The sequence below is a fragment of the Lepidochelys olivacea genome (genome assembly GCF_965140295.1).
Source record: "Lepidochelys olivacea isolate rLepOli2 genome assembly, chromosome: 1".
Classification (NCBI taxonomy): Eukaryota; Metazoa; Chordata; order Testudines; family Cheloniidae; genus Lepidochelys; species Lepidochelys olivacea.
Window position 1 is genome coordinate 47,812,299 of NC_140411.1, and position 20,323 is coordinate 47,832,621.

At 44.5% G+C, this 20,323-nt stretch overlaps 1 long non-coding RNA gene across 1 annotated transcript in view; it reads right to left on the reverse strand.

The window, feature by feature from the left end:
• LOC311514920 overlaps positions 1-20,323 on the reverse strand; it is a 34,446-nt gene that overhangs the window by 11,044 nt on the left and 3,079 nt on the right. The window lies entirely within an intron of this gene.

The following is a 20,323-nucleotide window of genomic DNA, read 5'->3' on the forward strand; positions in this document are numbered from 1 at the left end:
CATAGACACTATGCTATCTGCAGACTGAGGTTATTTAATGGAGTGTTTCCTCTTTCTCTGCAGACAGATCCCTTCAGTGTAATGTGAGACACATCAGAAGAGCATAACCAAGAATGGCCCCAACCATATTGCTTACCTGTTCCTGAAGCTCAACATAAAAACTAGAATTGGTCAAATAAATAGTATAATACGTGAACATTTTCAAAAGAAACATTATTGTTCCTTAGAAATTTGAAATGATTTTTTGTGGTAGTTTTTTAAATGACATTTTTCAAAATGTACCTGCTTTTTAAAAAATGTCACTTGATTTGGCAGAAAAAAACAACAACCCTCTCTCACTTTTTTACTCCCCTCCATTTTTCCAGGGGGGGAAAAATAAAAAGAGGGAGTGTCTTTCAATGAAAATTTTTGAAATCTTTTGAAAGATTTTGTTTTAGTGAGTAAAAAAAAAAACAAAAAACCCAACAACCCTAGACAACCACAAAAAAGTTTTGACAGAAAAATTTTCACTAGCTCTAATAAACATTAATTCCCGATTCCATTGACGTCCATGGGAATCTTGCCATTACCTTTAGTGAGGCTCGGATTTCACCCAGAGGGTGAAAATGTGCAGTATTTTATACGTCATGCCGTTCAATTGAAATAAATGCTATTGATTAAGAGCCAGGTGTTGCACAGGTGTTGTATTACCTTGGTTATGGTTCTAGGTCTCAACCTTATGCAAGACATAGGGCAATAGAGCCATCCCTGTTCTCTGAGAAATTCTACTGATAATATTTATTTCATTATGAACAGCAAGTATAATACAGATGTATTTTCTATAGCATTTTTTCCTATAAGCTGGATTCCAAAATGTTTTATGGAGTTAAATAAGAGAGTTATAAATTTAAGTATTAAACAATGGAGAGAGAATGAAGAGACTAGAGGAAGAGTGTTCCAGGAGTTAGGAGTGGTAGAGGAACCAGGTTGTGGCACTTGCTTGAGCTTTAGTAAGTAACTTTCCCTATCACTAATCGGAGTGAATGGGCAGCTTCTTTACTTGATAGTCTCAACTCAGGAATAAATTAGATCTTCCACAGGACTCTGAATATTTAAGTGTTCTCAATGCACCAGGTTCACATCAGGCTTATTTAAGTCTCAGTTAAACCTTAACTTGATCAGGCCCTCTGCACAGAGGTGACTTTTACCATATTTGTTTTTTCTGGTGTGTGACTGGTCACGTGGTGTTTTTGCTTCTTAATTGGATGACTGGAACTCTTAAAATGAGAAGTTGGGAAATCAAAGATTTCAGTGGGATCTCTGTGTCAAGATCTCTCATAGCTGCATAAGTGGCTGCATGCAAGTGTATGAATATAATGGATTAGAAATGAGCGTGAATTGACTTGATATAGGCTAAACAAACCCGAGGACAAAGATTCATTCCCATGCATTTTAAACTGGTGGGAATGCAAAATGTCTGAAGATAAATTTAGTTATAATTCCACCAGAAAGGAGGAGGAGGAGTTTCTTTGAGCGCCATCTTTTTCCTGCAATTTTAATGCATATAAATTCAGGTATCTGTTTCACTGTGTGATCTTTGTTCCGTTTTTATAAATTTTAACATCAAATTATGGGTGGCTAGCCAACCTGTCTTTGGGACTGCTCTATTTTGTATTACAGCAGTGTTTGAGATAGGGCCCTTTTATGCTAGGCACTCTACAAATGTGTAATACAAGATGGTCCTTGCTGCACAGCATTTACAGTCTCCATAATCAAGACAGACCGAACAGTGGTAGGGGAAACAGAGAGATGAAGTGTCTTGACCAAGGTTACACAGCAGACCAGTGACAGAACTGGGAATAGAAATCTGGTTTCCTGACTCCGGGTCTAGAGCCCTAATCATGCTCCCTGCTATAAAATACCTTCTTTATACCTTTGTGCATCTGACGAAGTGGGTATTCACCCACGAAAGCTTATGCTCCAATATGTCTGTTAGTCTATAAGGTGCCACAGGACTCTTTGCCACTTCTTTATAGGGCGGAGCAATAATTATTTTCTTTGCTCAGCAAGCTGTTTGGAATTGAGTCTTGTGCTTTAACAGAGAATATTCTTGCTAAATCCTAGGGCCAGAGAGAGAACAGCCGAGGAATGTAGCTAAGAACCATGAAGAACACAGTATGCAAAACTTTGGTCTTTGACACACTGTTGCAGAAGTAACAGTGCAGTAATTTACTTTCACTGCATGTTAAGGGTGTGGATTTAATTTTCAGACAGTGCAGAATAGGTCAGATAAGAGCTTCAGTGTCTCAATCTACCTGATTCCTTATGCACTCAGAAGCAGAAGAATTTTTGCCCACTGCTGCAAAATATAATACTGGCTAGTAGTTTTCAATTAATAAAGAGGATATATGCTGGAGGGACTTTGTTACCTCTAGTTGATGCTTTGCACATTCCCTAGGGGTAAGATAAAATAATTTTGCTTGACTTGTGCTCTGAATAGAACATTAGAAAGCAAGAATGTAAGATAGGAAAGAGAGAAGATGGAAGCTGAGACATTATTAGGTATACATGTATTACAGAGGAAGCAATGAAAACCCAGATAGATTTTTACAAGGATTCAGGACCTGCAGAAATATGCCCCACCACTTGTAAAATCCTGATTATGCATTATATCATATTATGGCTATGCCCTCTAGCATTATTATAGTGAAGGGTCTATCACTGTCTCCCTTTTGAAACCCTGTTATCAGTGGTTTAAAACTAATTCATAAAAGATTAGCTCTGGGTCGAAATTTATGATGTAGTCTCTCAGCCCTGAACATTTATTTTATTTTAAAAAATGGGTTGGCATTTTAACTTACAAACGTTCAAACAAAAGAAAAGAGCCTTTTCAAATGGCTACTTGCCACATTTTAAGTTAGTGTGTATATAGCACTTCACATGTTTAAACTGCTACACAAGCAAGAGCTGTTTTGAAAAGCTGTCCATAATTCAGTGCGGTGAAAGAAAAGTGAAAAGACAAAGGTATTTTGAATAGAAGCATGGCTACTGATCATATGCAGTGACTTCTGTTATCAAGCATTTCAAGTAGGATTGCCAACTTTCTACTTGCACAAAACCGAATACCCTTGCCCTGCCCTGTCCCTCCTCTGAGGCCCCGCCCCTTCTCGGAGGCCCTGCCCCTGCTCACTCTGTTCCCGCCTCCCTCTGTCGCTCGTTCTCCCCACCCTCACTCACTCGCCCATTTTCACCAGGCTGGCTCAGGAGGCCGGGGTATGGGAGGGGGTGAGGGCTCCAGCTGGGGGTGCAGGCTCTGGGGTGAACATAAGAGTGGCCATACTGGGTCAGACCAAAGGTCCATCTAGCCTAGTATCCCGTCTTCCAAGAGTGGCCAATGCCAAGTGCCCCAGAGGGGATGAACAGAACAGGTAATCATCAAGTGATCCATCCCCTGTCGCCCATTGCCAGCTTCTGGGGTGGGACCAGAAGTGAGGAGTTCAGAGTGTGGGAAGGGGCTCCAGGCTGAGGCATTGGGTTGGGATGCGAGAGGGGGTGAAGGCTCCGGCTGGAGATGTGGGGCCAGGGATGAGGGGTTTGGGGTGTAGGAGGATGCTCCGGGCTGGGACTGAGGGGTTCAGAGAACAGGAGGTGGCTCCAGGCTGGGGCAGGGGGTTGGGGTGCTGGGGGTGGGATGAGGGGTTTGGGGTACAGGAGGGTGCTCTGGGCAGGGACTGAGGGGTTTGGAGTGCGGGTGGGGGATCAGAGCTGGGACAGGGGGTTGGGGATGTGGGCTCTGGGGTGAGGCTGGGGATGAGGGGTTTGGGGTGCAAGAAGGTGCTCCAGGCTGGGATCAAGGGGTTTGGAGGGTGGGAGGGGGATTAGGGCTAGGGCAGGGGGTCGGGGCGCAGGAGGGGGTCAGGGGTGCAGACTCCCAGCAGCACTTATCTCAAGCAGCTCCCGGAAGCAGCGGCATGTCCCCCCTCCAACTCCTATGTGATGGTGCAGTCCGATGGCTCTGCACGCTGCGCCACCCCTGCAGCTCCCATTGACCGTGGTTCCCAGCCAATGGGAGCTGCGGGGGCAGCACTGGGGCAGGGGGCAGCGTGCAGAGCCCCCTGGCTGCCCCATACATAGGAGCTGGAGGCAGGACATGCCGGCTGCTTCCCTGCGCGGTGTCGCCAACTGGACAGTCAACGGCCCGGTCAGCTTTTCTACCCTTTTCTACCAGGTGTTCTGGTCAAACACTGGACACCTGATCACCCTAATTTCAAGATGGATTCTTACTATGTAGATTTCAAGTGTGTATGTTAATTGCACTGAGCCCATTTGCTAGAATGGTTTCAGAGTAACAGCCGTGTTAGTCTGTATTCGCAAAAAGAAAAGGAGTACTTGTGGCACCTTAGAGACTAACCAATTTATTTGAGCATGAGCTTTCGTGAGCTACAGCTCACTTGAAGTGAGCTGTAGCTCACGAAAGCTCATGCTCAAGTAAATTGGTTAGTCTCTAAGGTGCCACAAGTACTCCTTTTCCATTTGCTAGAAATAACTCTGGAGCAGCTGTTCTGACATGTTTTATCAACAGTGTACATATTTGTGCAGTAGACAATAGATTCCTCATGTTAATAAGTTCCTAAATACATATTTACAATATAGACTTTGACATCTCCTCAAATCAGATACGACTACAACACTGTTACCAAGGGGTTTTGGCATCTATTACTTGGCAACCGTTTTTATTGGAAGAAAAATAATTAACTTACAAAGCACAGAGAAGCTATCTATTAAAATGTCCACTTAGTGTTTGTTCTAAACCCAACATTAACACATTAGCTGATTGAGTCCTTGTGAGGCAGTCTAATATAATGGTATAACTGCTTCCTGCAGTCCCCATTGGTCTGGAACGGCAAACTGCAGCCAGTGGGAGATGTGATAGGCTGAACTTGCAGAAGCTGTAGGGAAACAAACTTTCCCGGCTCACCAGCAGATTTCCCTGATGGGCTACGTGCCAAAGGTTGCCGATCCCTGATCTAGTCTATTCCCTGTGGCCAGGACAGAGTTGTTGCTTACAGTACAGTTTCCAGTACTTTCTCTTAAGCAGTTTTGAATGATTCCAGCAATAGATTTGAACTTGCTCCTATTCAAGGCAATGAAAAACTCCCATTGACTTTGGTGGGCCAAGACAGAGCCCTAATAGAGAAAAAAAATGTTTCCTGATATTAATTTAGCCTAAGTCTTCCTCTGCTCATTTCTATCCCATTCCTACTGTGAACACCCTCTTGGAAAACTCTGAACAGATATGCTCCCTCCATGCTGTACAGTGGGTGGTATTATGGTCCTGATCCTGTAGATACTTAGGCACGTGCTTAACTTTACTGCTAATATCCCCCTGTAGTTATGATTTAGCCAAGTTATACACATTTAGTTCTTTTTCTGTTTCTTCACAACATATGTTAACACCTCCAGCCTTTTAATAATTTCTGTTGCTCTTCTCTTTATGTCCTCTAATTTGTTGCCAAGTTTCTGGTATATGAAGTGCTCAGAACCACACACCTAATTCTAGGCAAAAGTCTTATCTATATCAATATAAGAGACTTTTACCTTCTCGGTCAGTGATGTGATGCTTCTATGTCTGAAGCGCGAAATAACAAAGGTTAGGAATAAATACTCAGTTTTCTGAATGGAGAGAGGTAAATGGTGGTGTCCCCCAGGGGTCTGTACTGGGACCAGTGCTGTTCAACATATTCATAAATGACCTGGAAAAAGGGGTAAACAGTGAGGTGGCAAAATTTGCAGATGATACAAAACTATTCAAGATAGTTAAGTCCAAAGCAGGCTGCAAAGAGTTACAAAAGGATCTCACAAAACTGGGTGACTGGGCAACAAAATGGCAGATGAAATTCGATGTTGATAAATGTAAAGTACTGCACATTGGAAAACATAATCCCAACTATACATATAAAATGATGGGGTCTAAATTAGCTTTTGGCAATCAAGAAATCTGATCTTGGAGTCATTGTGGATAGTTCTCTGAAAACATCCACTCAATGTGCTGCGGCAGTCGAAAAAGCTAACAGAATGTTGGGAATCATTAAGAAAGGGCTAAATAATAAGACAGAAAATATCATATTGCTTCTATATAAATCCATAGTACACCCACATCTTGAATACTGTGTGTAGATGTGGTTGCCCATCTCAAAAAAGATCTATTGGAATTGGAAAAGGTACAGAAAAGGTCAACAAAAATGATTAGGAGTCTGAAACAGCTTCCATATGAGAGGAGATTAATAAGACTGGGACTTTTCAGCTTGGAAAAGAGACAACTAATGGAGGATATGATAGAGGTCTATAAAATCATGACTAGTGTGGAGAAAGTAGATAAGGAAGTGTTATTTACTCCTTCTCATAAAGCAAGAACTAGGGGTCACCAAATGAAATTAATAGGCAGCAGGTTTAAAACAAACAAAAGAAAGTTTTTCTTCACACAGCACACAGTCAACCTGTGGTACTCTCTGCCAGAGGATGTTATGAAGGCCAAGATTATAAGAGAGTTCAAAAAAGAACTAGATAAATTTATGGAAGATCGGTCCATCAATGGCTATTAGCCATGATGGGCAGGGATGCAAAACCATGAACTGAATATCCCTAGCCTCTGTTTTCCAGAAGCTGGGAATGGGCGACAGGGGATGGATCACTTGATGATTATCTGTTCTGGTCATTCCCTCTGAAGCATCTGGCATTGGCCACTATCAGAAGACAGAATACTGGGCTGGATGGACCATTTGTCAGACCCACTATGGCCGTTCTTATGAAACCTTATTAATACATTTTATTGCCAGAAGGGACCACTGCGATCATCTATTCTGACTTCCAGCATAACACAGGCCATACGACTTGTGTGATCATCTTTATTTATTTTGATTGACACATCTTTAAGAAGTACCTCTCCAAATGCTTTTGATAACTGTTAAAAAACTCAGTTAAAATAATTTAAAACAATATAGTAGATAAAAATATCAGCATACAGCCTATTTCTGCCATATTTCATTTGCAACTCATACCGTATTTGAAGTTCATTATGATCCTGAGGTCTTTTTTCACACCACTTTCTTCCAGACAGCTACAGTGTCTTTCCAATTAAGTCCAAAATTAAGGTGCACATGGATCATTATTTGATTGTGGTGCATGCATTGGGTGCATTGTGGGCAGAGTGACCAGATGTCCCGATTTTATAGGGACAGTCCCGATATTTGGGGCTTTTTCTTATATAGGCTCCTATTACCCCCCACCCCCATCACGATTTTTCACACTTGCTATCTGGTCAGCCTAATTGTGGGACATGAGTCTGAAGGCTAAGTAGCTTCAACCAGCTGAGAAGGCACAAATAGCCAAGTAAATGATGACCCTGATGTAGCTTCATTGTTACTAGAGTAATTCAAAAATATGACAGAACCCTTTGAGAGTTAACAATAGATTATTTTTTGAAAAATAAATGAAGTAATCCCATGGAATTTCCATAAGCCAAACTTGCACTGACATCAATGGGAATGTTGTCTGTCGGGGCCAGGCCCAAGGACCTTTTGACTATCACTGTGTTGGAAAATAGTTCAGAGAGAAAAAAAATGAACAAATTAAAACTGTTAAGAAGGATGGTTGGGGCCCCTCTGCGATGCAACAGATGCACAAAATGGGGAAGTTATGGAAGGAATTGGGTAGATAACAGACTTTTGTCTTCTGTTTTGGGGTCCAGTGCACCACTAGTCAAGGTGGCTCTGAGAAAGACAATGGTGTGATGGTGGAGATGGCCAGAGGGGACAGATGCTCTGCTGTAGAGCTAGACCAGTGTATAGTTACTGAAGCTGCATATACTATCCCAGCCATGCATTTCTTATTGTGTTGATCATGGCTATGTTCATTTCTGTGTAGTTACATACTTATTCAGATTAATATTTTCTCAAATGCTTTGCAAAGGATTGAAATTATAGTTATTGGAGATGGTTGTGATTTTTGTTTTTTGTTTTTTTCCCTTTTGAAAATTGCCTTCAGGCTTGCTTTATTCCATTTGGCTGGTGCTTCCGGGATTTTCTGATTGCTTTTTTCCCCCTCCCCTCAGAAATAATTGCTGCCAGTTTGGTGAGTTACCATTTTCTTGAGAGTGCGGAAGGCACGGTTCTAATGGAGGTATGCCACTGTATAATTGAAGTAACACAGTGATGAATCCGGCCCAGTAGTTTTATGCTGATACTGCTATTAAGTGTTCCCTTATACAATGTACTGACAAGATCATTCATTCGCCTAATTCCTCCTCTTGTTAAAGACTAATTTTAAAAAACATCGGAGAATTGATTTTGAACCAGAGTTGTTTTTCTGTCTCTTCATTTCAGAATCATAGCTCAATTTTTATGGCTTGTTTTCTCTCTAGAGTTTCATATACTCCTGATGTGTTCATAAAGCTATTCTTATACCTCTGAAGACCATGAGCTACTATTAACATATATTGCTTTTTCTGCTGCTCTTATCTTTTCTCTGCAATACTTACCTGACTCTGGATGTTCTTCCTTGATTCCCTCTGCAGTTATCCACTTCCTGCTGTTTTCTTTTGTATTTTTTAACCCCTAGGCCTTGGAGCAGGTCCTCCTGGGGTCACAGTGACCATTTCTTGTTCCTTATGCTTTTCTACTGTAAGGTTGTGTAGAATGACTGTGTTGTTTTTTCAGGATGCTTGAAATCGTACTTTCAAAGTTCAAATTGAAGTAGATATGAGTACAGTCGCTTGTAATGAAAGCTGTCCAGAGGACCCCAGAGAAAGGAATGGCAAATGGTGATGTATTGAGTTGTGGAGAGAGATAGAGTAGGGTGGCCAGGGACTGATAGGGCCACTTTTATGTAACACCTTCAGTATTCACTATAAGGCGATTAACAGCAAATTAATTAGGGCAGCAAATTAAATAGGACAGCCCAAATCTGGCAAGTATGTTACTGTCTGAATTTAAAAGAGAGATGCGTACATAGGGAAAAAACCCAAAGCTCCTCTTTTTTTTTTTAAATGGATTATAGGCCAAGCATGCTAGTGCGCATGTAATCCTTCTGCCAGGCCAAGTTGATAGCAGCAAGGGCCGGGTTCAGTACACAGGGGTTCCCTCTCATCAAAGCAAACGCAAAACTGGCTCGAGCCCCCACCCAGTGACCTGGGAAAATCTTACACACCCCCTGGGCGCCTCAAAGAGGCAATACTTCCCCTCTTGCAAGCACAGAGTCTCGGTGTAGCAGAGAATCTTTAATAACATGAGATAAACGACATCAGCATTAAATTGGGGAAACACCACAACGAGTGTTCATTAACCAAACCATGAGCAAAGACCCACCCCAGAAAATTGGGCCACATCCTTTCCCTCGGGTTCTTGAGTCCCAGAACCCAAACGTCTCTTGAGTCCAGCAATCCACAAATCACCCAAAGTCCAAAAAGTCCAGCCCCAGAGTTCAAAGTTCATCTGCATAGTGTTACTCCCCAGTCTGGCTAAAATGTGCCTGTGTGTGGGGGAAAGAGGTAAGGGGCACCTTATGTGTCCTGAAGCTGACTGCCCCACAGGGCTCTGCTCTGCTAGGCTGTCTCACAAACGGCTCTGCTTCACCACGACCGGCTCCGCTCTGCACAGCTCGCCGTCTCACGAACAGCTCTGCTTAGCTCGCCGTCTCATGAACACACCGCTGTCTCACGACCGGCTCTGCTCTGCTCAGCTCGCCGTCTCATGAACACACCGCTGTCTCACAAACGGCTCCGCTCTACCAGCCTATCCACGAACAGCACCGCTGCACTCTAGATCTTCCGGCTCCCCACTACTTGACACAGTGCTCAGTGATTTCAGCTCATAGTAGTGGGAGCCTTAGTGCTGGTGCACCATAAGGCCAAAGCGAATGCAGCACAGTACCTGTAGCAAGACTCTTAATAGACTCAAAATTAGCTCTGACATTCCACAGTGGAGAGAGACAGAGGTGCAATTGGTGCTTCAGGCCCTCACAAAGGGACCCACACCACCAGATACTAATACCTGTCTCAAATCTCTCTCCATTCACAGAGAATTGGAACCCATGTCCCTTGCCTAGCGAGTGCTACTCAGTTGATGGTGAGTCCCTCCATCATAACAAAAGGCCAAGTACAGTTCCAAGCACAATTCCCATAATTAGAGTAATAACAATTTATTCTTCCCGCCCCAATAACAGAGACACTGGGGATCCCACAACAGCCAAAGTGACCATTTGGGCAGTTATGGCCTCATTCTAGGCGGGGTGGGTGTGCCTATGCAAATGAGATCAGCCCCTGAAGTTCTTTTCCACAACTTGCCACACCTCACCACCAGATGTCAGGGTGGAGCCCATCCTGACTCTGCTTACACACAAGGCAATAACAGGGTTTGGAGCTCTTCTCTCCTGCAAACTTACCAACGGAAGGTTTTGTACTGGCTGCACTGTTGGGTTCAGAGGAGCCATGGCAACTGCCATGTGGATAAAGGATTCTGAAGTGCACAACTGCAGATTTGCTATTGGATAGTAGGCATCACTACATATTTAAATTTGGTGCATAATACATCATTTTATCAAGGGGAGACACTACTGTAGTGCCACCTTACTAAACTCCTTGTCTGTGCCTAAACCTGGCCCAGACAAACTTTGGCTAACATCCTTGCATCAGAGAGGTTTCTGATTTCAGTGTCATCATTTAGGATATCAGTCACTACAGGAACTTAGAAGGGTTTTAATCTTTTTTACAGTATTTATACAGAACCCATTTCAACTTAAAACAGTAGGAGTAGTTCTGTTCCAGCAATAACCCTGAAAAATTCTACTGTACTAAAACACAAGAGCAAGATCACAATCTATAGATTCCCATCGGATAACCCTAACACTGTACAGACCGTATCTTAACATACACAAATTGAGAATATTATGAAACTTTTAATCAGATCAATGGTAGCAGGTTTGTAGTTCAGTAGGCAGTTTTTTCCACCCATATGGTGGAAATGCCCCAAAGTTATAGTGTGGTTCTAGTCTGAAAAGTGACTACAGAAATGATACATTCAAACACAGCACATCTGGTCCCTGTGTGTATTCAAAGTCATATCTACTTACTTTTGTGATAAAAAAGTAAGTTTTTTTAGCTGTCCTTTTAAAAAAAAACAACCTCTGTTAGCCCAGCAGAGCTGAGAGTGAGCTATGGATTCTATTCCTATTTATATGTCATCAGTGGGATTATTTATGGAGTTCTAAACAGTTAGACCTGTGTAAACATATTGAAGGCATTGGGATGGCACATATTTTCCATAGGACATAATTTTCTGACAAAGACATGGCACAGGTGTAACTGAGGGAATAATTTGGCCTGCAGAAATATTGTTATTGTTGGTGGTGATGTATGAGAGTAGAGCCAATCAGAAAAATGCAAATTAGTTGCAACTGAAATATTTAGCACAAGAGGTTTGACTTTGACAAACTTCGAACCCTATCCAGGGGATTTTGTTGAGCCTTGAAGCTGCTCTTTCAAGCTATCGGCTCCCTATCACTCCTCTAGGTGGGCTACCCAGGAGCCAAGTTTTCTTGGACTTCCAGGCTCTCCGGGTCCCTGCCAGGTGGGCTGCCATGAAGATGGGGACCCTGAATGGCAGTGGTGAAACTGACCAGCCTAGTCATACTACTCTGGCTGTTTCACCTGCTGTTCCTTGTGGGCAGCAGTGAAACTGACAACTATGTCAATTCAGTCAGCAGCTACCAAGGCTTCCAGGGTTTCTGGCTCCCTGTACCATGCCAGATGGGCAGCCAGGGATCCCGGCAAGCATATTTCATTTTGGAAACACTATATTCTGCAGGATTTTAGTTCAGCAAAAAATTGAGGGTTTTTTGTAATAATTTGAGATGAAAAATATATTTCTGAAAATTCAAAAATTTCCACAGAACTAAAAATCAATTTCCCACTGAGCTCTAATGAGGAGGAAGGAACTCAGTGTAATGTTCACATTTCAGGTTCAGTATACAGTTCTGGTATTTAGAGCTCAGTTCAGATAAAATAGAAGTGATGTTAGTACTATGAAGGAAGCAATCAGAAACTATAGTGAGGATTCTCTCTTCCCCTTTCATCAGAGGCGCATACCTGCTGGTTTTATATGAGCTGGTGTAACCCACAGGTCAGTGTGCATTACATGTCCCACTCTGTGCCTGAGCCACAGAGGCATTCAATCTGAAGCTCCTCATTTTAACAGAGTGGGGCTGCTGGCAGGCTGTTTTTCATGCAGGGCTGAGTCTTTGGAATTCACTTCCCCACTTTGCCAGAAATAGCCAGAATCTGTTGAGTTTAAGGGCATGCTGCAAAACTCCTATCTTTTCCCAACTTTTGAGAGAGGAGATAAGAATCTCAGGCCAGAAGAAGTGGATTGTTGGAATATTTTGGGCTGTGGTCAGTGACTTGAATGGGGTGTAATTTTCTCCTCTTTGGGGAGGGACTCGACAAGACTGCTGGTTTGCATTTGTGGTGTTTAAGTTGATTTGTATCTCTAATATCAGAGATAACTTGAGCTTTTGTACAGGTGATTTTTAGGTGAAATTGAAATAATCAAATAAAAAAAAAGAGTGTAAATGTATTTAATCTTCCCACTAGAATCCATGTATTCTTGTTGTTGTAAAGTTTGTATGGAAGAAAAAACTGAAATGAGAATGGTTTTTATTTTGTCTATAAGAATTAGAAATGGTAGGAGGTTAGAAAATGTTAAAGGCACATAAAGAATATCTGCTTGTTTCCCTATTTTGTGAAAAGGAGAATGCAATTATGTGACAGACAAATTTCAGAAAATGGCTTTAAGATATACATTTTTCTAAGCAGAACAAACATAATTGCTTACAGAGAAGTGATCATTGTGATCTATTTCCCTTGTAGTATTTTCAAGATTAATTAAACAGCAGACTTGTGATGCATTATCTGTGCTTGATATTTCTGAATGACAAGGTTTGGGTTCTGTCCTCTGTGATCCTTAACGAGGATTTTCTTTCTTCTCATCCTTGATAGGCCCAAAATCACCCAAACCTGCTTGGGCAAGTGTCACAGGGTCACTCACCACACTGGCACCTCCTGCTGAGTGTTTTGAGAATTAGCTCAGTTCCAGAGAGTGCGCCCTCAGGCAGTGGTAGCTCTCCCATCTTTGCCTCCTCCTGTAGACCCGTTGCAGTTCCATTCTTTCGGTGTCTGCTTCATGGCACAGCCCTCTGGCCATGTCACCATCTGGTTTCCCCCCTTCCAGGGGACTTCTCCAACAAGATTCCAGCCACTCCTCACAGCAGCTTGGCAGTCCACAGCCGGGCTGCTCCTTCAGCCGCTAGTGGGGAAGGGAGGGAGGCACCAGGCCCGCCCACTACTCCGGGCCCTGGCCAGGGATCCTGCAAACAGTAGCTTCCCACTGCCTCTTCCTTCCGCTCACTGTCTCTATTCCCCGGGCTACTTCCCCGCAGCCTCGGTTCCTTCTGCCTCTGGCTCCAGCTCCTTTGCCCTCTTCCCAGGGCCTCGAACCTGCAAGACCTGGCAGCCCATCAGGATCTCTCCCAAACTCCCCAGGTCCCTGCTAGCACCTGCCCTTCCCTGCAGCAGATACTTGCTCTCATCTGCAGCTTCTTTTATATGAGCCAGCTGGGCCCTGATTGGCTGGTCCAACGGCTGCCCTAATTGTCTACAGCTGCCGCTGTAATTGGCTGTTTCCTCTGCAGCCACTCCTTTGGCTGCCTGCCGCTCAGCCTCCCTAGGCTGGTTTTAACCCTCTCACGGCCAGTGCTGGGCAGGTGCCCCGTCACACCAAGAAAGAGGGGAGGGACTGGATGTTACTTCTTCTGACACACATCAGTTCAGCTTCTTGTTCAGTCACAGGGGTTCCAATGGAACAACACAAAGAGTTCCTTGTTCCCTAATAGCTGAAATTGCTGCTGGTTCTTTCTGGGCCTGGGAATCTAACCCATATCCCTTGTAAGATATGGTGATGGAGCATTAACTAAAGAATCAACGAACTGACCTCACTATGCCCGTCAAAGTGGGTTGTTTTAATTTATGGAATCAGGGTCCCATAATTAAGATTGTAATCTAGATTTAACCACTATTTTCATCTCACCCCTTCCCTCCAATTTGTTAAATAAAAACTTTTGACCATTGAGTCTCAGTTCAAGGATAAACAGGTTTTGGAAATTTAGAGCAAATTATCTCCGCTTATTCTGAATTACAGGTTAGTGGAAATGTACAGTATTTTTGACCATGTGTGTGTGTCGTGGTTGTTGTATTTTTTTAACTTATTAACTGGTTCAACATGTCTGCAGTGATATTTTTGATGATTTGACAGTTAACCTAAATTAGCATAGATTCTATAGTGTTAATATTTTCAAACCTGGATGCCTAAAATTAGGCTTCTAAATGCCCACTTAGGGACTGTGACAGGGTCAGGCCAGATGGCTATATGAGAGTAATAGAAGGCAGATATATTAGCCCCAGGCTAAGTAGGTCCCTTTTCCCTGGGTAAGGTAAAAGGGAAGTTTCCAGAACAATCAGGAACCTTCTGGAGACAATTAAGACAGGTTGATTAGAACACCTGCAGCCAATCAAGAAGCTGCTAGAATCAATTAAGGCAGGCTAATCAGGGCACCTGGGTTTTAAAAAGGAGCTCACTTCAGTTTGTGGTGTGCGTGTGAGGAGCTGGGAGCAAGAGGGCACTAGGAGCTGAGAGTGAGAACGTGGACTGTTGGAGGGCTGAGGTATACAAGCATTATCAGACACCAGGAGGAAGGTCCTATGGATAAAGAAGGTGTTGGGAGGAGGCCATGGGGAAGTAGCCCAGGGAGTTGTAGCTGTCGCACAGCTGTTCCAGGAGGCACTCTAGACAGCTGCATTCCACAGGGCCCTGGGCTGGAACCCGGAGTAGAGAGCGGGCCCGGGTTCCCCCCAAATCCTCCCCAACTCCTGGTCAGACACAGGAGGAGTCGACCTGGACTATGAATTCAGAAAAACGGCCAAGCTGAGGGCTGCTGTGAAGCTCCAAGGCGAGCAAATCTGCCAATAAGCGCAAGACCCACCAAGGTAGAGCAGGAACTTTGTCACAACTGGTGTTAGCAGTGGGATCTGGTGTCCACAGCACGGCAGAAGAAGGAGGGTGTTTGGAAGGGGGGGGGGAAGAAAAAAAAGGGAAGAGGGTCTATTTTTATTTTTTTCACCACAATGCGGGAGGTAATTCGGGCATTGATACAAGCCACAGTTGCCCAGCAGGAGGCTACTCGTGTCCAGGCAGCCGCCCAACAGGAGGCTGTACTGCTGCAGCAAGAGACTAATCGCCTGCTGATGGACCAGGCTGCTCAAGACCGGGCTATGTTGTGGGAACTGGTAAACCAGGTAAAGGCCCTTACAGAGCTGAACCGCGGTCATAATGGGATGCAGATCATGCGGGCCAGCAACTGGCTGCAGAAAATGATGCGGGAGGATGATGTAGAGGCATACCTCCTGGCCTTTGAGAGACAGCCCTGCGGGAGGCTTGGCCCCGAGAACAGTGGTCTGGCATCCTTACTCCATTCCTGTGTGGGGAGGCCCAGAAGGCCTACTATGATTTGCCTGAAGAGGCTGCGGCAGATTACCCCCAGCTGAAAGCAAAGATCCTGGCCAGATCTGGGGTAACGACCGCAGTGCAGGCCCAGCGATATCATGAGTGGAGGAATCAGGAAAATAAAACCTCGCAGTCCCAATTATATGACTTCATCCATCTCGCACGAAAGTGGTTATGAACTGAGTCCCGGAGTCCAGAGGAGATACTAGAGGTTCTGGTCATCGACTGATACATGAGAGGACTACCGCCAGACCTTCGCGCTTGGGCAAGCCAGAACGAACCTTCCACCTATGATGAGGTTATCGTGCTGGTAGAAAGGCGAAGGACGGCGAGGGAGCTGACCCAACCAGTTAAGGAAGAAGCACCCCGGGTTAAACTAGCAGCACCAAGCCCTAGAGCTCCGGTGACTGGGCCACCAGGAGAGCCCAGGTGGGAAAAGAGAGGGGCTGAAGGCCCACCAGAAGCCACAAAGAGTCGGAGCACTGAGGGGGAAGAGGATCATGATGTTAGACTACACAAACCAAGAGACCGGGGAATGCCTAGGGCTCCATACAGATGTTACGCCTGCGAGGAGTGGGAACACATATCTGAACAGTGTCCCAATGCCGAGGAGCCTATGCAGTGTAACCTGGGGAACTGGGCAGACCCATGCTCCCTAATCCACCTTGTGGGGGGTCTCACTAACCCCACATATGTATACTAGACCAGTGAAGCTAAATGGGAGACCACAGCACTGGTTGATTCGGGGAGTGCTATCACGCTTGTCTCGGTGAAGCTTGTGAAGCGTAGTCAGCTGCTGTGGGCCAAGCGTATGGGGATAACATGCGTCCATGGGACAGTTGGTTATTACCCCACCATCCCAGTAAAAATCGAGATTCAGGGGAACACTACTGAGGTAGCAGCAGGTGTAGTCCCTAAACTCCCATACACAGTGCTCATAGGGAGGGACTTCCCAGGGTTTGGAGACTTACTCCCAGTAGGGGAATTGGAGAAAGGGGGAAGCCCTGAAAGTAGTGAGGTATCCACAGTAGACTGTCAACCCCCAACCTTCTCTGAAATATCCCCAGATTTGTTCTCCACTCCCAGACAGCGTAGAAAGATGAAAAGGGAAAGAAGGGCAGCTAAGGCCTTGGGAACCCGAATACTGTCCCAAAGCCAGAGGGTCGCTCTCGTAGGTAGGTGGACCCGAGAAGTTGCCCAACCCTGTAGTGTTGAGCGGGGTGGGGGGGAGGGGATATGTGACAGGGTCAGGCCAGATGGCTACAGGAGAGTAATAGAAGGCAGATATATTAGCCCCAGGCTAAGTAGGTCCCTTTTCCCTAGGGAAGGTTCCAGAACAATCAGGAACCTTCTGGAGACAATTAAGACAGGATAATTAGAACACCTGCAGCCAATCAAGAAGCTGCTAGAATCAATTAAGGCAGGCTAATCAGGGCACCTGGGTTTTAAAAAGGAGCTCACTTCAGTTTGTGGTTTCAGAGTAGTAGCCGTGTTAGTCTGTATTCGCAAAAAGAAAAGGAGTACTAGTGGCACCTTAAGAGACTAACCAATTTATTTGAGCATAAGCTTTCATGAGCTACAGCTCACTTCATCGGATGAGGTTTGTGATGTGCGTGTGAGGAGCTGGGAGCAAGAGGCACTAGGAGCTGAGAGTGAGAACGTGGACTGTTGGAGGACTGAGATGTACAAGCATTATCAGACACCAGGAGGAAGGTCCTATGGTTAGACTAAAGAAGGTGTTGGGAGGAGGCCATGGGGAAGTAGCCCAGGGAGTTGTAGCTGTCGCACAGCTGTTCCAGGAGGCACTCTAGACAGCTGCATTCCACAGGGCCCTGGGCTGGAACCCGGAGTAGAGAGCGGGCCCGGGTTCCTCCCCAAATCCTCCCCAACTCCTGATCAGACACAGGAGGAGTCGACCCTGGACTGTGAATTCAGAAAAACGGCCAAGTTGAGGGCTGCCGTGAAGCTCCAAGGTGAGCAAATCTGCCAATAAGCGCAAGACCCACCAAGGTAGAGCAGGAACTTTGTCGCAGGACCGATATAAGAGTTCACATATTTTCAGAAGTGCTGAGCACATTTACCTGCCATTGACTTCAGCAGGATTCAGAAATTGGTGCTGAAGATAGTTTACCCTTGGCTACACTTGCAGTTAAACTGAATTCAGCATTAGTTGTAACTGCATTATCAGCAATGGGTAAACTTGTTAAAATAGACAAGGTTTATGAGTTTCTCATTCTTGCTTCTTAGAAAGCAAAATTCCAAACTTATACGTGCTTAAATTTTGCAACTATATACATTTTCCCCCTTTCTCAGCTGTTTTGCAAGAGAGGAATAATTTATCAATCTTAACAAAATGCATCACTTTTGAAATGTTACACACATCACAGGTTATGTACAGGTTTGGTACTGTAGAACAATAGATTAAGTAGAAAAGTGAATGGGGGCCCAAAATATCTGATCTTCAGGTGTTAGTAGATTTTATGATAATCCATAGTTTGTGTTTTGTGAGGTGCGTTATATTGATCTGTTCATCTTGCTTTTTATAGAATGGAATGAAGTTGAGAAAGCTGCAGAAAAAGCCCAATAATCAACTTCTAGTGTTTACCTTTTCTCAGAAATCCTTCCCTCAACCATCCATGCATCCATTGATCTATTTTAGGATTTTATACTTCTGCCCATTTCTGGAGTGTCTGACCAACTTCTATGTAAAATCTATAGCAATAGTGAAGTGTCTTGTGGATTTCATGGAGTGTCTGGCTCATCTCCCTTTTTAGAGTAAACATTCTGCTTTGGGTATTTTTTATTGTTTGAGGGGTTTGACTTCTTTTTTGCAGGTTGGTTGATTTGTTACAGTTTAAAATATTTGGGTAGAGGTATGGGTAGACGGAGACTCAATGTTGAGAGTATCCTTCTTGCTGTGGTAAAAGGGCTCTAATGAGGAGAGATTTTCAGCATTTCCTAAAGACTCTGGATTAGTGTAATCTCCTCTGGAAATTTGTTCCATAGCAAGATCCCCTTGATGGAGATTCTTTGTCCCCTGGTCTCCTGTGCATTATCCTGCGCTTTGTGACCAAGACCTTAAACTGGTATTTGAAATTGAGTGGGGGCCAGCGGAGAGACTTGAGCATGGTGCTTATATGCTCCTGGGAGCCAAGACTATGGAGGAAACAGGTGGCTGCATTCTGTACCAGCAGGAGACTGTGCATTGTCTTTACATTCAGTATCAGATACAGTGAATCAGAGTAATCAAGCCTGGAGGTGACAAATAGGCAAAGTTTCCTGGAGAGCTGGAGATGAAAGAAGGCATTTTTAGACATTGATGCTATGTGGTCATCCAGTCTTAATGAGGAGTCACACCAGACTGAAGGCCTCACTCTGCTTTGACTAATGGGGTCTGTACATCTGTGCAGACAGTATCTCAGCTGGTTTTTCGAAGTGTTTCCCCCTTGCAACTGTAATCCACGCACCTTCTGGATGTGGTGTGCTGTCCGATCTAGTGGCACCGAGACCACTTAGAGAGATAAAATGAGTCTGCTCTACAGCCTTCACGAATAGCCAGTTGGCTTTTGGCTCATGCGGTAGAGGCTCATGCACTAAGCTCCAAAGCCCCAGGTTCGATCCTGCCTGCCAACAACCAGGGTCTGTCAGTGTTACAAGTGGGGGCTCGTCTGGGATTTCAGCTGGGAAGACTCTGAAGATTGGGACGCGCTTCCTCAGCTAGGGGAAGTATGTAACCCACACACCTTCTGGGTGTGGTGCTCTGTCCCATCTAGTAGCACCGAGACCACTTAAAGAGAGAGATAAAATGAGTCTGCTCTACAGCCTTAGCTAATAGCCAATTGGCTTTTGGTTCATGCACTAAGCTCTGGAGTTCCTCGGTTCGATCCTGCCCACCGTTGACAGGGGTCTGTCGGCGTTACACAACCAGCATCAGTTCAGTCTTGCCTGGGTTCAGCTTGAGCCAGCAGGTCTTTATCCAAGGAGGTATTCTGACATCTCAGTTGTGATGGTGCTTGCATCAGCTGAGAATGGGCTAGATAGTTGTGTTGTCTGCATATTGTTGCCAGCTGTACCCATGCTATTTCACTAGCTCCCTCAATGGTCTCATGAGATCAGTGAAGAGAAGCAGATATAATATCAATCCATGTATGATGGTACAGGTGAGGAACTTAAGAGAGGAGCAGTTACCCATTACCATTGTGAGTTCTGCTGGAGAGGAATCATTGGAGCCACTGTAGCGCTTGTTCCATCTACTCCTTCTATGTCATCCAGGCAGGCTAGCAAAACCTTGGGATTTATTGCATCAAGAGCTGTAGTGAGATCCAGCAATGTGAGCATGGAGACAGTGCCTGTGTCTATGGCCATAATGGATTCCTCTTTAAGTGCCTCTAGTTCTGACCCTATGCTTTGCCCTGGTCTGAACTCTGATTGTAATGCACCCGAAACGCTGGCTGATGTCACATTTGTTGGAGCTTGGAAGCTACTAGTACACCTCACTATTCTTTCTTTCTCTACTTCCTACTGTCCTTTAAAGTTCCAGTTCTATTCTCTTTTAGAAAAGTGTGGGGGGGGGCGGATCATTCTACATATATTTAGCATCTCCCTCTAAAAGAAATTCCTTGTCGACTCTTGCTTTTACCATTTTCATATTACTAATTTGGTCTATCTAAATGTGATCAACATTACTTCCTTTATCCGGCTCAAGCTCCGGCCCTCTTTTTACACTTTCTATGTTG